The sequence below is a fragment of the Chrysemys picta genome, chromosome 2 (genome assembly GCF_011386835.1).
Source record: "Chrysemys picta bellii isolate R12L10 chromosome 2, ASM1138683v2, whole genome shotgun sequence".
NCBI classification, from domain to species: domain Eukaryota; kingdom Metazoa; phylum Chordata; order Testudines; family Emydidae; genus Chrysemys; species Chrysemys picta.
In genome coordinates this window covers 228460747-228478133 of record NC_088792.1, presented here as the reverse complement: position 1 = coordinate 228478133, position 17387 = coordinate 228460747, and the positions used below count along the sequence as shown (strand labels likewise).

The following is a 17387-nucleotide window of genomic DNA, read 5'->3' as shown; positions in this document are numbered from 1 at the left end:
TCCTTCCTTCGAGTTCAGTGAGCTTTGGATCAGATGCTTAAGAAAGATGTGAGACTGAAGTCAGTCAGTCAGATTTTGGCTCAGGCCCTGAATTTAAAAAGAATGACTGCCTAGTGTTCTCAATGATGCTATTATGTATAATTAGGCTTTTTTTGTAGCTGTTGGGTGAAATCCTGATCCTTCCGAAATGAAGGGGAGTTTTGCCATTGACTTCATCAGGATTTCACCCCTTGTTTTTAAACATTTTGATGTGATGCCTTTCAGAAAAGTTACTAGCTGGGATCCATACTGCAGCGATGAATGTCAAAGACCAATCTTTTAATGCTGATACGATGTAATGCTTGTAATTGTTAGGCAGCTGCATTTACTGTACTGTTTCCTTTTGCTTTGCCTTGCAACACATTACTTGAATTTAAATGGGTCTTCTCGATTCCTGAAAAGTTTGTTCAGTAGTTTTGGGATGGGGCAATCAATTTCCTTTTCCTTCTCAGGCCCAAACCTCCCATTGAAGTAATTTTGTTATGTTTTTGAAACTTTATTGATTTTATAGATAATCTAAACACATAATGAAACAAAACATGTATAAATATGTGGGCAAGGTGGAAATACCCTATAAATAACAAAAATCAATGTTAACTATTTGCAAAACCTGGAAAAAACAAACCAAAAGCAAACACACAAAAAACCTGGACCCATAGACTGGTCATGCAGCTAAATAAGTGAGAACATAACCTATGAGCATCAGGGACAAATATATAGGAGGCAGTTTCTTTTTTAATTTTCCTGCTTTCATTGGCAGTTTTGTGTAGCTCATTTTCTAAGTGAGCCATCTGGGCTTTTATATCACATACATCTTGAGAGAGGCTACGAATGCTTTTTGAGATTGAATCCATTAGAACTTCTTTTAGTGCCGCACTACCCTGAGCTAGGTTCTGCTGTGGCTTTGCAGGCTCCTCCTTCAGCTGCTTAAGCGATTCCAGCTTAGGTCTTTTGTTGCCTCTCATTTTTTCATTGGGGAATCCATAGTCAATAATTTGAAGATTATCCAGGGGATTAATTTAAACTCTCTAGGAAAGTAAATATTAGAGTAGGTCCGGGACTAGGCAGCCGTCTTCCTTGTGGGTACAACGTTCCACTGAAGCCAGTTTATGTGAGTGAGGAATTCAGGTTTTGAACCTAAGGTCTCCAGAATTGAAAGTTAGTAACACACTGTACTTCCGGGCAACACGTCTGTAGCACAACTGCTGCATTTCTCAGGTCATTCAAGAGGGTGGAAGACTCATGACCTCACAGCCACATTGGCTGGCTACAATTTAGCCCTTAACAAAAACGACTGGAGATGCATTCATTAACATTCTATAGCAAAAATTGCATCTCTAACTACTGTCAAGAATCCAGCCCAGTGCTCTCAGAAGCATGGGTGTGGATGGGCTGGTGAAGTCAAATTCAGTGTTTACATTTCACTATTTCTGGGTACTATTACACTTAAACTCAGGAAAGCTTAGTTGACAGGGGACATTGTAGATTACTTCTGCAAGTGCTTGACTACTTCAGTTTAGCACAGAGGTTCTCAAACTGCTTTGCCTTCAGCATTTATAATAGTGTTAAATATATATAAAAAAAGTGTTTTTAATTTATAAGGAGGGCGGGGGTTGCACTCAGAGGCTTGCTAAGTGAAAGGGGTCACCAGTACAAAAATTTTGAGAACCATTGATTTAGCACAATGCAATTCTGTGCTGTATTATATATCTACTAGTAGCCAAAAGCCCATGCTATCACATGGGTGTAATTCATAAAATCATGTGGCTGAGAACTTAAAAATTGGATGGTAACAGACCATGAATCCCAGTGATGATTCAGCCTGGTGATATTCTAAACGAAAAGAGCTCTCAACCATGCTTGTAGCTGTTTTCATTGCTTCATATTGACTCCTCAGACACTCTAAGCTTCGGAGTGATGCACAGAGTGACAATCCTGGACTCTTATATAGGATACTGTGAGCCTGATTCTATTCTTACCCCAGTTTTACATTACTGTAGTATAATCCTGATTTCAATAAAATTACTCCGGAGTCCTGACTCTCACCCGTGGGAGAAGAGCATCAGGTCCTATATCTTCATACAAGCACTATAGCTAAACTATTTACACACTAAGGACAAAATCCTACAGTTCTTACTCAGGCAATACTCCTAGCAATGTCTCTTAGGGCTTGTTGACATGGCAGCGCAGTCCAGACTAAGGGGGTGTGAGCTGTAGCGCATGCTAATGTGTTGCACTCTAGCTGTCCCATGTAGATCCTGCTGGTGCAAATAAAAAGGTACCTAGTTCACATTAACATAGTTAATAAACAGGACTACATCAAAGCAAACTAGGTACCTTTTTGGTTCGTGCTACCGGGGTCTATACAGGGCAGATATAGAGTGCAACACATTACTGTGCTCTACAATTCACTCATACCATAGTCCAGACTCTACCCTAAAAGTTTGCTCGTGTAAGGAATGCAGGTTTTGGCCTAAAATAGCAAGGATCCATCCTGCAAGTGGAATTCCTATTAACTTTAATCATAATAATCCAGCCCAAAGTACCACGTGTGTGTGTGTATGTGTGTGTTTATTCATGAGCAAGGAAATAATTCTTGTTGTTTTGTTCTGCTTTATAAAGCAATAAGAACAGGAGTACTTGTGGCACCTTAGAGACTAACAAATTTATTAGAGCATAAGCTTTCGTGGACTACAGCCCACTTCTTCGGATGCAATTTATAAAGCAATACTTCATTGAACTGATTATATTAATGATGAAATAAAATAAAATCTACACAAGCAGTTTTGTATCTTCCTGGCAACATGTACACAGACTCAGGAAAAAAGGTTAAAGCTGCTTGATTCTCTGATCTGTCCTGATGCAATCACAGAGCAGAGCAGTCTGGAGGCTGCTCTGAACTGTACCACCTGGCAATGGTCCCTGGAGACCATCTGTGGATTGCCAGAATGCATTGCTCTCCAGATGCTCCTTTTGTTCAATGACTGTGCTGGTTTCCCTCCTGCAGTGGAAGGTCCCACACTTGTGATAATTCCAGCGGGGTGGGGGGTTGCCATCAGTCTCTGCTCCCTTTGCACACCTCTAGCAGTGTAACGGAGGAGAGCAGAGCAGAGAATGTCCCTTCTTGCTAATAACTAATCTCAGCTCTGAAAAATTAATATTGTTATGCTGGAGGCTGAGTGGCTCCCAGGGACTGTCCCTTTAATCTATGGGCAGTCCCAAACCTCATTCAAGCTGATGGGTTTGATAGCTGCCTGTTGTTCAGGCTAAATGAAGGAGCAGTTACATGCATCTTTGTTTAGTGATAGCTGAAGCCACTACCCAAATCACAGATCAGTATGGCAAGGCTGGAACAGGGACTGATCCTTGAGGTCTGAGGAGTTTGGACTGCTGATTGTTGTATTGTTTAGTGGAGCTGAGTGCCTGTGTAAGTCAGAGGCAGCATAGAGCCAGGAGATAAGAAGAGAAACACTGGTAAAATGACCTCTGAGAGAAAGCCAAGAGAGAGCTTTTTATTGGCCAGAGGGCTAGCTGGAAAAAGGCTAGGAACTTGAGCAGAGAAACTGTCTCCAGTTATTTGATTCCTAGTGTTCAGGGAAACAAGACTTTGTGCACAATCTTTGTAAATAGATAGGATTTTATCAAAGAAATCCCAGACTCTATCATCAATTTCTCCTCCTAATGGAAACAATCTGCAGGACCTCGAAATGGCTTATGGCTCAGGGGAAAATAAAAAAGGTAATTTTAAAATATATAAATCTTCCAATCTATAAGGCTAGTTCTTAATTACTTAGCACATGTATATACTAGCTCTGTTTTAAAGACCTCACCATTTGCATTATTGAAGTTCAGTTAAAATGTGTTTCAGAATTGATGCAGGGGCTGGGCAGATACTGATCTCATTCAGACAGCTGTAACTGAGATCAGAAAGTAGATTTTCAAAATAGTGGGCTATTTTCTTTCCATCAACTCTGTAATTCTGTCTATTACATATATTTCAACACCTTTGTAAGCAAGATTTTATAAATGATTTTAATTTTGTGCTACTACAATGTTAACACTAGATGGCCTAAGAGGACCAGTTAATTTAGCTTGCAATTTCTTAAGCAGTTGTATAGTTTGTATCATCAGTTCGTTTTGAAGTTTGAACATAGCTTTCTGGTTAACACCAAAAATGTAAAGTGTTTGAATAGGATAGTTATAGTACTGTGGTATGTTACTTAAGTATGAGGGGGACTGAATGAAATAGGAAGTAATAATTAGATGCATATTAGACTTTTGGCCTTTCTAGTTGAGACTTAAATGATATTTATCAACTATAGAGAGCGACATGCTCCCATCCCCGGCACACAGCAACAGGAAGGAGAATGGAGAGGAAAGGGCTTGGACATACCATAGGAGGAGCAGTGTTCCCCCAACATTTTCCACCCTTGTCCTCAGGGACTACAGAAGCCACACTGTGTGAAAACCCCATGATCATAACTCTAGGGGACTGAAGATAACATGTCCTTATGTGGGAAATACTGATGCAGCAGGGTGCACAGTGTGTGAGTGGAGGCCATTTCTGAGTGCTAGTAAAGTTCAGCATGACACAATGTCCTTTGCACTGAGGGGATGTCTCCAGTCCCAAATATATCTTCCCCCTTGTTCTCAAGCATACAGAGTGAAAACGGGGTGGGGTGAAGATAGACAGTGGGTGTGTCACAGTAGACATAGTCTTAAATACAATCCTCATCCTGCCTCTAAATTGTTTAGCTATATGTTCTCCTTGTTTTCCTCCTTGATACTAGTTAGGAGTAACTTGGTGTGGGATTCATAAGGGAGATTTTGAAAATTCCAGCCAAAGTGATCTCTGATTTGAATGTTTCTTAAATAGAATATAAATGCTTAGACTCTATGATGAGAGCGTGCTACAGCAAACCCTAACCTAGATCCTTTACATCTGTGCTTCACAAGTTGCATTGGCTTCCAATTCAGTTCCAGGTACAATTCTAGATGTTCATTTTGATTAATAAAGATCTTTATGTTTTTGGTCTCAGATCTTGTTTTCTACTCCAGCAGTTATCTGCTTGCTAAGTTGTGGCTAGAGTGCCTTACACATAGCACCTTCTTGAGGGGTGGATTTTGCTCTGGTTTTCTGTATTCTATCACCCAGTTCAGTTCTGTTCCACAACACAAAATACATGTCTGGAGCTATTTTTCTTTGCAAATCCCTATGTTAAAAACTGCAAAAACACTTTCATCCAAGAAGTTTCAAACTGCATGAAACATCCTTCAAAATTTAACAATGCTCCTTAAACCAAGAGTTTGCTCCAAACTTAGAGTTAAAAAAAAAAAAGACAATTTCCCTTTTCTTTTTCAGTCTTTGGAAAAGCAATAAAACAAACAAACAAACCCTTTTCATTCCCACCTAAAAGTGAAAAACTAAAGCAAATATATGTACACAGAAATTTCTAAATAGGAGTAATTGTAGTATTCCATAATTTAAAACAATTGGATTGAGTTAAATTAGCATGGGAATATGCACGTCTGGGAAGAAAAGAGGCTTTCCTTTTTTGATTCTACATAGTATATGAAGTCTCACTGTATTTCATTGTGTTTTATGCAGCGTGGTATGATATCAGAGAACTGGATGTCATAGATTAGATATGATTCATTTCTTACCATTTTTCTAAAGCCAAAAAAAATTGTACACATCCCAAATAAGTATACATTGTGTGTTTGAAAAAAGAAAAAATGCAAGAAGTGAGCTATAAAGAGGGAAGGATGGGCCTGGGAGGAAGGCACAGGGACGGAACTCGGATCTCCTGAGTCGAACTCCCAGCTCTGCTACAAAATTTCTGTGCCACCTTGGGCAAGTCACCTCAGTCTTGTTTACATGAGCAATTGTACAATGTCAAGCTGGTGTGAATCTGCTCTCCACTAGCCTGCCATGGTCTAACCTGTCCATGTACACCATGCTGATGCATATTAACAATTTGTTCAAATGCCATGATCTAGTCCTCTCTGAAAGGGTACTAGATGAAAGCACATTAACAAAACGTTAACATGCATCAACAGGTTGCACATGAACAGTTAGCGTGGAATAGATTCATGCCCCAGCTTGCTGCAGTCTAATTGTTCATGTAGGGAAGCCTTCAATCTCTCTCCATGTCAGTTCCTTATCTGTAAAAAGGAAGTGTTATCCTCTTCCTCCCCTTTTGTCTCTCTTGTGTGTTTAGATTGTAAGCTCTTTGGGGCAGGAGATTTCTCTAACTAAGTGTTCATTAAGGACACTGAATAGTGCTCCCCCACCACTTCACTTGGGGCCTGTAAGTAGATCGCCATAATTCCCCCTCCAGGTTTGGTGCCAGGCCTCAGTTTCTCTTTTTTCTCAGCCCAGCTCCATGAAGCTGAAACACAATGTTGCATTTCATAACAAAGTTTCCCCTCCACTGTTATGAAACGGAAGTGTACTCAACTCCTTATGCTTGGCTCCAGATTCCTCAAGTCCCTTTTGTCCTGCTCTAGGCTCAATAGCTCTTTCTAGCCTTTCTCCAGGGGATCATGGTCTCCCTTGTATCAGGTTTTCCCCTATCTTGTTACCCACCTCCTTCACTCCTGCCCCAGCTCACTACAGTCTACTAAGCTCACCCCAGACCCTTAGCCACCGCTCTTTCCCAAGACACCTGTCCTCCTGCCAGTCTCCATGGTAACCAAAACCCCAAGGTCATTCCAGACCCTATCTTGTCTCAGGGTAGCCTAGAGTGTGGCTTTATACAGTCCTCCCAGGCAGTCACATGTTCCACAGTCACATGCTCCCTCCTGAGTATCTGCACTGATTGCACCCACCTGTGGCCCTTGCTAGGCCAAAAGGATGAACTCTTTCCACTAACCTAGGGATGGGGTCTACCTCCCCATCACAGGGCCCCAATACAAATAATAGTGTAAAGGCAAACCCACATGAAAGATCCCCTACGCTTATTTCTACCAGCTTCGGTTAAAAACTTCCCCAAGGCACAAATCCTTTCCTTGTCCTTGGATGGCATTGCTGCCACCACCAAGTGATTTAGACAAAGATTCAGGAAAAGGACCACTTGAAGTTCCTATTTCCCCCAAATATCCCCCCAAATCCCTTCACACCCTTTCCTGGGGAGGCTTGAGAACAATATACCAACCAATAAGTTAACCAAATGAGCACAGACCAGACCCTTGGGTTTTTAGGACACTAAGAATCAATCAGGTTCTTAAAAGAAGAACTTTATTATAAAGAAAAAAGTAAAAGACGCACCTCTGTAAAATCAGGATGGAAGGTAATTTTACAGGGTAATAAGATTTAAAACACAGAGGATTTCCTTCTAGGCTCAACTTCAAAGTTACAAAAAGCAGGAATAAACCTCCCTTTTAGCATAGGGAAAATTCACAAGCTAAAACAAAAGATAATCTAACGCATTTCCTTGCTTTACTTACAATTTTTGTAATCTTAGATGCTTATTTCAGGTAGGGTTTTAGGAGAGGTTTTTTTCCTGCCTGGTCCCTCTCTCTGTCCCGAGAGAGCACAACAAAGAAAGCACAAACAACCCCTCCCCCCCCCCCACCGATTTGAAAGTATCTTCTTTCCTTATTGGTCCTTCTGGTCAGGTGCCAACCAGGTTATTTGAGCTTCTTAGCCCCTTACAGGTACAGGAGGGATTTTATGCTACCTTTAGCTGTATGTTTATGACATCCCCTATAAAAAAATTAAGAGAAAATAACAAATGTTTGACATCTTAAAACTCACAATAATCCTTAACTCTTGGTTTTGCAGAGGTCTCAGGTCAGGGCATGACAATGCATTATGTATGTGCTGCAATAGTTAAGGATAATAGGGCCAGTGTAAGAGTGGGGAGAAGTTAAAAATGGTGAATGTTGATTTTAAACTGTGCATTTTCTTTCTAGATGTTAAAAGCAACAGAGAGTCCTGTGGCACCTTTAAGACTAACAGATGTATTGGAGCATAAGCTTTCGTGGGTGAATACCCACTTCGTCAGACGCATGAATACCCACTTCTTTCACCCACGAAAGCTTATGCTCCAATACATCTGTTAGTCTTAAAGGTGCCACAGGACTCTCCTGTTGCTTTTTACAGATCCAGACTAACACGGCTACCCCTCTGATACTTTCTAGATGTTGATAGCAATAGCAATGTAATACTGAAAAAGAACAAAACATACTGCTAGTTTGTTAAAGTATCTTCTTCCAATGAAGTTAGTTATATGTAATTATCAGACTTGAAAGCAAACATAAATTGACGTGGAAAAAAAGGAGAAGGGACGAGATCAGGGCTAGTCAATTATTTTTTTGTCTAGGTCAATTTCTTGGTCAAGGTATAGTCAAGGTCCAGACTTCAGAAAAACATCTTTCATACCACAGGTATCCTTGTTCAACAAACACATACAATGCTGGGCATTAGTAATACATCTGTAGGGTTACCATATTTAGTGCCTCCGAAAGGAGGACACTCCACGGGGCCCCGGCCCCGCCCCAGCCCCGCCCCCAGCCCCAACTCCGCCCCCTCCCCAAAGTCTCCACCCCCTCCCCTGCTTCCCGCGAACATTTGATTCGCGGGAAGCCTGAAGCAGGTAAGTGGGGGTGTGGGGGGAGGCGCGGCCCAGGCTGGCCCCCCCGGCGTTTCCAGCCTGGGTCGGCTTGGGCCCTGGGGTGCCGGCCCCGGGCCCGGCCGAGCACCCCTGGCCCGCCCAGCACTGCCGGTCCCCAGCCCGGGCCCCCGGCCGAGCACCCCCGGCCCCCGGCACCGCACCGCCAGTCCCCAGCCCGGCCCTCAGCACCGCACCGCTGTCCCGGCCCCCGGCACCGCCGGCCCATCCCCCGAGCCCCCGGCCCGGCACCGCCAGCCCGTCCCCATAGCTCCCGAGCCCCCGGCCCAGCACCGCTGGCCCATCCCCCAAGCCCCCGGCCTGGCCCGAGCCCCTGGCACCGTCGGCCCGGCCCCGGAGCCCCCGGCCCGGCACCGTACCGCCGGCCCGGCCCCCGAGCCCCCGGCCCGGCACCGCACCGCCGGCCCAGCCCCGGAGCCCCCGGCCCGGCCCCCGCTCCGCCGGCCCGGCACCGCTCCACCGGCCCGGCCCCCGAGCCCCCGGCCTGGCCCGGCACCGCACCGCCGGCCCGGCCCCCGAGCACCCGCACGGCCGGCCCCGCATGTCCCGATTTTCCCGGACATGTCCGGCTTTTTGGGATTTCCCCCCAGACGGGGATTTGGAGCCCAAAAAGCCGGACATGTCCGGGAAAATCCGGACGTATGGTAACCCTATACATCTGGGGCCTATTGCTTATATCAGTGGTTCCCAAACTTGTTCCGCCGCTTGTGCAGGGAAAGCCCCTGGCGGGCCGGGCCGGTTTGTTTACCTGCCGCGTCCACAGGTTTGGCTGATAGCGGCTCCCACTGGCCGCGGTTTGCTGCTCCAGGCCAATGGGAGCCGCTGGAAGCGGCGGCCAGTACGTCCCTTGGCCCACATTGCTTCCAGCAGCTCCCATTGGCCTGGAGCAGCAAACCGCGGCCAGTGGGAGCCCCGATCGTCCGAACCTGCGGACGCAGCAGGTAAACAAACCGGCCCGGCCTGCCAAGGGCTTTCCCTGCACAAGCGGCAGAACAAGTTTGGGAACCATTGACTTATATTTTTAGTATATTAAATGAAAAATAAAATCCAACCAGTTTATAACCTAAAAATAGCCTCCAAGAAAGATGTAATAATTACATCTAAGACTTGGAGAAAGTACATAGATAAAATGTCAAATAGCTGAAATATTAGCATTAAAACACTTTCAGAGAACTGTTTGAAGTTTTGAATTTGTTTTGAGTTACAAAAAGTATTAACTTTGGTTTTGTCAAATAAAATTATTGTAGGGGGGCTAGGTAATATACATGAATATATTAAGCTATTCATATCTTATATATGTATACATAAACATATTCAAAACTTTCAAGCCTTTTGTAGCTTATTTATAAGGATTCAATTTAGATACAGAGGTCACGGAAGTCACAGATTCTGTGACTTTACTGGACCTCCGTGACATCAGCTGTTAGTGGCAGGGGCAGAGCTGGGGCTGTGACTCCCCGGTCCGTGGCTTCAGCCAGAGCCAGGGCTGTGCTTCTCCCTCACAGCTGCAGCCGGAGCTGGGGCTGTGCACCGCCCCCCCCCCTCCCTGCCCCCATAGCTGCGGCTGGAGCTGAGGCTGTGCACCCCTGACCTGCAGCTTCAGCTGGGGCTGGAGCCTGGGAATCCCCCCCAGCTCCCCTCCTTCACCCTCCCAACCCCCCCCAGCTCCCCTGACCCCCCCGATTGCCCCCACCCAGTTCCCCTCCCCTAACCCCCCCTTCCCTAACCTGCCTGCCATGCGCAGAGAGACTCCCAACACCCTACCCCCCCAACTCACTGATCCTGGATGCTGGCACCTTCTCTTTATTCATCCCATCCCTGCACTTCTGCGGCAGATGGAACTGGTGGGGCTGTAGCTGTACAAGCAGCTGCCAGGGACACACTTCACGCCACAGCGGGGCTCAGCTGCTGACCCCCTGCTGGGTGGGGGCCTGCGCTGGGGAGCGGGCATGGCTCCAGCCCCAGTTTGGCTTCAGCCCTTTTCACCTTTGCATTGGAAGGTGTGGCTATGGGGGTGCTAAGGTAAATTTCGGGGTGGCTATAGCCTCCATAGGCCCCCTAGCACCGCCCTGCCACCTTGTCTCTCTAATATCTGGGACCAACACAGCTACAACAATACAGTTTTCTATGTCAAGTATGAAGGAATTATTATGCTGTTCAAACAGGCAATGATTATAATGGTCTCCTATCTATTTAAATAGAAGCTGAAGTTTAAACCTTTGCAGCAATAGGGGAGAGTATATCAAGCTGTGGTTTTAATTTAAAATTACACTTTGCAGCCAAGAATAATGTATTATTCTCCCACGGCTTGAGGTTTGTCAAGGTTTGAAACTTCAGCACCTCCCTCCTTCACAGATGTTAACCCTCATCTTCATTTCACTATCTTCAGCCCCGCCAACCTGTAAAGCAGTTGAACTATCAGGTTTCTGTCGTGTGACCTCTTAACTGTGTTTTTCTGTTTGGATGTTGCCACCACTGTTGTCCATAAAAGCATGGCAATAGCAAGGACAAGTCTTCCATGCACTTCATTAGAACTGAATATTCAGCCGAGAGGCTTCTTTGCTGACAAATCTGGAGCATACATTCTGAAGTCACAAATATCAGCCTACCTAGTAGTGCTGTGCCTGGCATTAGGCTGAGCCTTACTGGGATTAATCATCATCAGGTTGAAGAGTGCCAGCTCAATTCCTTCAGGCCTCGGGCTTACACTGAGAAATAGCTATTTGGGAAAAACTACTTTAAGATGGGAGTTGATGGCTTTGTTCAGCACAGAGGAACACAGCAATATGGACAGGTGCCCAGTGGGCATTAACTGAATGGGTAAGTCTGCATTTTTCAGTTAAGCCTACATGGACTGCACTGCAAACTTCAAATCACTAGCAAACATTATTAGCTACACCTTTACTGTTGTGTCACAGCTTATACACTTAGCTTGCCATGAATTCAAGGCATATTTTTTACTCATGGCTGCAATATAAGGTACATTGAGGATTACGATCCAGACAGATGGCTGATTAACTATATGAAAATAAATTAAAAATAAATACCATCTCATAGTTCAACTACCACCAATGTTTTTGATAGTTTCTTCATTCTGAACTTTTTGATATACTATAATCTAGATACAGAGGCTTCGAAAGTAGACAAGAAAAAAACTAAAGTGCTTCATTTAGGCAATTTTAAATTAAATAGAGGCAATTAAAATTTGGGATGTCTCTTCTGCCTGATTTAACCACCCAACAAGATGTGTGCGTGACACTCCTCTCCAACCTTCATTTATTTAATATTTAAAAACTCCTCAGATGTATATAAGCCATCTGCTGTTCTCACAGACTCACTGAGCCCTGCTGTATTATGTATGTGCAAAGCATTTTTACTTGATGCCATCCAGAATGGAAATATGCTCATTAAAAATATCAGCAATAAAATCTGGGTCCGTTTTAGAAATTTCTGATTAAGGGCCAATCTTCTTTTTATTTTTAGTTTTAGCCAATGTCGTTATAATGTCACCACTGTACCTAAGTCTTAGGCCATGATTCAGCTTTTGAGTCATATACAGCATAGACACAGTCACAATAACAGTTTCCAAGCCAGTTTCTCTCCAATTTGTTGTGCTTCTTTGCACTGAGCTTACTACTGCACTCGGGCAGACCCTAGCTAGTGATGGGGCCCTTGGTCAGCTGGCTGACTTCAGAGGAGCCTTGGAACTGAAGGAGTGTGTGATGTCTGCAGCTGAGTTCACATTGCCAAGATTCAGGTGGGTATGGCAGGAAAGAGAATGTGCTGAATTTAACTGGGGAGGCAGCATCATTGATTGGACTTGAAGTCAGGAGACCTGGGGTTTATTTCTGTCTGTTCCACTGACCTGCTTCATGAATTTGGGCACCGTTACTTCCCCTTTCTGTAGCTCCGTTGCTTCTCCCACCTTTTGTCTATCTTATCTACTTAGATGGTAAGCTCTGTTGTGTGTTTTGAATGTAATAACAATAGTAACAATGCAAGATGTAAAATAATTGACTCAATTGGAATTATTTAATCAGAGGTTATTAGTCAAAGATTAACATAGCACAGTACAGAAAGGAAATATATACATAACAAACCAGGCTGGGGAGAGGCTTTGCAGCATGGCACTGTTCTAACTAGCTCACAGAATTACAACTTATATACTGTGTAGGACAAGGAAAACCCTTTAAAATCGTTCTCTCTCATGCTTTGATCTTATTTTGAAAATTCTAAATTCACCTAATCAAATAAGCCAATGACACCTGTAGCTATTTTATTACTACTGGGACCATCTGTAACCACAATAAACTCTTAATTCTTAGACATTAATCAATACATGATTTGCTGTTATATCGATTATAGAATACATCTGCTATACCAAATGTTTCCTGTCCATTTTGTTAATTACTAATTTTTTATCAGTTACAGCGCATTTATGACAGCAAGCATCTGTGAGAGTAGTTTTTGATAAACTAAAAGCATCTCTCAATAGATCATTATCTTATTAATCACAGAAAACACCTGCATTCATTAATTACAAATGGTTCCTTTCTGGCCACCTGGATACATTTTCCTAAGGGTTAAGATAGAGTAAAAGAACACACAATCCATTATTTTACAATACACTAAGATGCAGCTAAAAATCAGCTTATTGATAACTCACTAGGGTCAGCTAAAGTTCAGAGTAAAAACAGCACTAATAATTGAGCACAAGCCTACTATGATTACAGACATTCATTAGTCCAAAACAAATCACTCTTTTACATTGGGGTTTAACAGTACTTTTGTCTAACACACACACACACACAAAAAAAAAATTCTGGGATTTTTTGGCCAAGAAATCATCAATGCCCTGTCCCCAAAATATTACAACCTAAAGAGATTTAAAATGACAGATGAAAGGTGGGGAAAGGAGATACAACATACCAAGCGGCTGGGGTGACAATGGCCATGCCTTTTTGGCTACATAGTTACTTGAGTGTATTTATATTTATTTCTATCTTATCTCTTTTGCTATCTGTCTCTGGTACAACCCTTCCTTCTGCTTTTTCCTTCCATATCATAGACCTTGGGGTGAGTGTAATAGCATTAACAAGCAACAAATGCTGGTATAGGGCACATAATTATCAACTCCCTTAGGCATTCCAGCTACAGTATTTGACTCTGTGAACTGATTACGTACTGCTGCAGGTCAAATCCTGATCCCATTAACGTCAATGAAAATTGTGCCATAGGCTTCAATAGGATAAAGATTTGGACCACTGCAAAGAATTATTTCATTTTATTTTAAGTACTTGCCATTAGTGACCCCTTAATCTCCTAGCAGCAGAGTAAAAGAGGAAAAAGACAAGAGTTTAATTCCCTGTGGTCCTCTGGATATTATACCAAGGGGCACTAGAAAATTACATATAGAATTTTTGGCTGAGATGTAGAGAGAGGAACATTTGAGAGTTTCATGAACTATGTTTCTGGCCTTGACACAGCCCCAATTCAGCAAAGCATTTTTAACATATTAATAAGTCCCATTTAAAGTCAATAGGCATGGACTGCTGAATTGCGGCCATTATACCTGGAATGGGTAGGAAGAGGGCCCGAAACATAAGCCCTTGTATTAGAGGCCTGGTATGAGGCCTGAGGCCTGGGCCAAAGTAGTCAAAACTTTGCTGATATAAAGCAAAGTTAAGTTGTGTGCAAGAGGCTGGCCCTGCTCACAGAATCTGGCAAGAACAGGGCTAATATTGCAGAAACACACATTCCTAAGTACAGTAACTCCTCACTTAACATTGTAATTATGTTCCTGAAAAATGCGACTTTATATGAAACGATGTTAAGCGAATCCAATTCCCCATAAGAATTAATATAAATAGCGGGGGTTAGGTTCCAGGGAATTTTTTTTGCCAGACAAAACACATTATATACATATACAGGATAAGTTTTAAACAATTTTAAACAAACAGTTAATAATGTATACAGCAATGAATGATTGTGAAGCTTGGTTGAGGTGGTGGAGTAAGAGGACAGAATGTTTCCCAGGGAATGCCTTGCTGCTAAATGATGAACTAGCACTCGGCTGAGCCCTCAAGGGTTAATACGCTGCTGTTAATGTAGCCTCACACTCTACAAGGTAGCATGGACTGAGGCAGGAGGGAGGAAACACAATAGATGCAGGGCAGTAGCTGCAAACACTTATCTGTAAAAACTGAACATGATGATGAGCCCATGCTATCCAACTGGCGCGCACCACTCCCTCCTCCTGATAGCACATGCATGGCTCACAGGTGCTGACTTTCCAAAGTGCTGGGGGTGAGTGCATGAGTGAAAGAGAAAGATGTGCATTGCTCCTTTAAGTAGACTGACCCCACTTCAAGTACATTGTCCTTTTAAGCAGATCTGCCAGTTCAGTCAGGAAGCAACAGCTTCCAGCAAGCTCCCTCCTTTCTGTCCCTGAGCCCTGTCCCCGTCCTCCGTTTTGTGGAGGGGGATACGGAGAGGGGGAGGGGGGCAGGAGCAGGAGGACATCTTGATATCAGCACCTCTTTCTCCCCCTCCCCCAGCAAGCAGGAAGCTCCAGGGAGCAGCTCTAAGGCAGAGGGCAGGGCAGGAGCAGCACCGCAGTGGGGGGAGGAACAGCTGAACTCCTTCTGGGCAGCTGCCGAGCCACATACCTTACAGGGAATTTAGGGGAGCTGATGGGGGGGGGGGCTGCTGCTGCCCCCCCCAGTTCTAATCCCCACAAGGAGGGGCTGCTCTTCCAGAGAATCCTGCAAGCAGTGGACAAAGCAGGCAGCTGCCAAACGACGCTATAACGAAGCATTGCGCAACTTTAAACGAGCTTGTTCCCTAATAGATCAGCAACGTAACAACGTTAACCGGGATAGCGTTAAGTGAGGAGTTACTGTAGAGCTAGGCATAAGAATATATACGCAAACACATTCCAGAAAAGTGGTACTAGAACACCTCGATACCAGCACATTCCCCAAAGATAACAGAAACACACTGACCCATCCTAAAGATAAGGTCAGGCTGACAGCATGATGGATAGAGATGTTTTGATTGAACCAAAATGTACACGGTAATGGGTGGCATCCAAATACGTCAGAGGATGGCACCTAGATATGTCAGGAGTAATACGTAACTTGTTTGTATCTGTGTATAAAGAGGTATCTCAGAGGGAGTGTCTTTGGCCAGCCAAGGGGGGAATGGAAAGTCCCGCCATTCACTGAGCTGCGTCCATTGTCACAGGCATCCATGTGCTACTGTAACTGCAGACATTGATCTGGGGAGCTAGGACTGTGCTTCATTGACAATAAACTGGACCAAGCACCTTTGAACCTTACCGGATTTTGTGGTCATTAGGCGGTTTGCTTGAGGTCTGCCATGCCAGCTGTCAGCGCAGAGCTGGGACAGCACACAAGGAGAACACATACATACAGCCGAACATCTAACAACACCTATTGAACTCACATGGGCATTGCTGACTTCACTGGGGATTGTATCAACCCTTCAATGTGGTAATATTACTGATCCCTGTTACCATGGGTGGTTTTATTTACTTCAAAGGGCACAGGATCAGTCCAATTGCCTTAGTACTGTGTGTTTATTTATTGTTTCTCTTTCCCTGTGTGAGTATTGTTTTATATCTGTATTAGCAAAATCTTTTTAAAAAAACACAAAAGGAAGGGAAAAAAACAGTAAACAAATGTTGCCTAGAGCTTTGCTGGAGACACTGGCAGTGCATGCTGCATTAGCAGTTAGTATATTATGCACTGTTACTCAGTGTGGTGCATTTTTAATCAGTTTTTCAGAGATGATCTGGCAAAGTGAAAGTGGCGGCCTGTGATCATCATGTCAGATTTCACAGCTGTGTTCTTAGGCTGCATTCAGGGTTTGTTGGCAACAAAGACAACAACCGCGCTTTCAACTACAACCGAAGAACAATATGTTTGCATTTGTGCATTTGAGTTTACCTGAGTGCACTCACTTTGAGGGGAGGAAAGAGACATAGAGAAACCACAATCCTTTAAAGAAGAGCCTGCTATTTTTAGCCCTTGAACTGGAGCTAAGTTTTAAATAGCTCATCCAGTTGAGAAAGCACTGAGACGCCTTAGAAGAGCTGTATTCCCCGATGACAGAATTCCAGATAGTGCAAACCCCTTCCACACAGATCTACAACAATACACTAAGAAAGAGCCAGAAAACAATACAGTACAAAAGTGGTCCAAAGAGTTGTGTGCAGGAAGTGAGGGAGCCTTTGACATAATGACTATTGCTTGCCCGCTTTTCCTCCCAGGGTAACAGAGCGATCCAGCGATGCCACTGCCCCAGGACAGTCCGTCGGTCGCAGCACACACACCTGGGAAAAAGAACAGGCATACTTGTGGCACCTTAGAGACTAACAAATTTATTAGAGCATAAGCTTTCGTGCATTACAGCCCACTTCTTCAGATGCATACCTGGGAGGAGCCACCCAGCAGGAAGGGGGTGGAGGGGCCCAGACACTGGTACAGCTCACGCTCTCTGCTCTCGTGTTTACACCTGCTCTTCCCTTGTCTCCAGCTCATCTCACCATCCGCTGGGGCTGCCCAGCTTGCCCAGGGGCTCTGACTGCCTGGCCCCGGGGTTTCGGGCACGAGGGGGAGGCCATGTTGCCCCTTCCCGCAGAGCCCGTTCCTTTGGCGGAGCCCCGCAGCGGAACTACGTTTCCCAGGG

General features: G+C 44.2%; 1 long non-coding RNA gene across 1 annotated transcript; it reads right to left on the bottom strand.

Annotated features, from left to right (window-relative positions):
• Nucleotides 1-12688: 12688 nt before the first annotated feature.
• LOC135981726 (uncharacterized) lies at nt 12689-17270 on the bottom strand. The gene is made up of 2 exons (XR_010598887.1): nt 17132-17270; nt 12689-17031 (listed from the first exon to the last, which is right to left on the bottom strand). It is a non-coding gene; the product is annotated as an uncharacterized LOC135981726 (long non-coding RNA).
• Nucleotides 17271-17387: the final 117 nt, after the last annotated feature.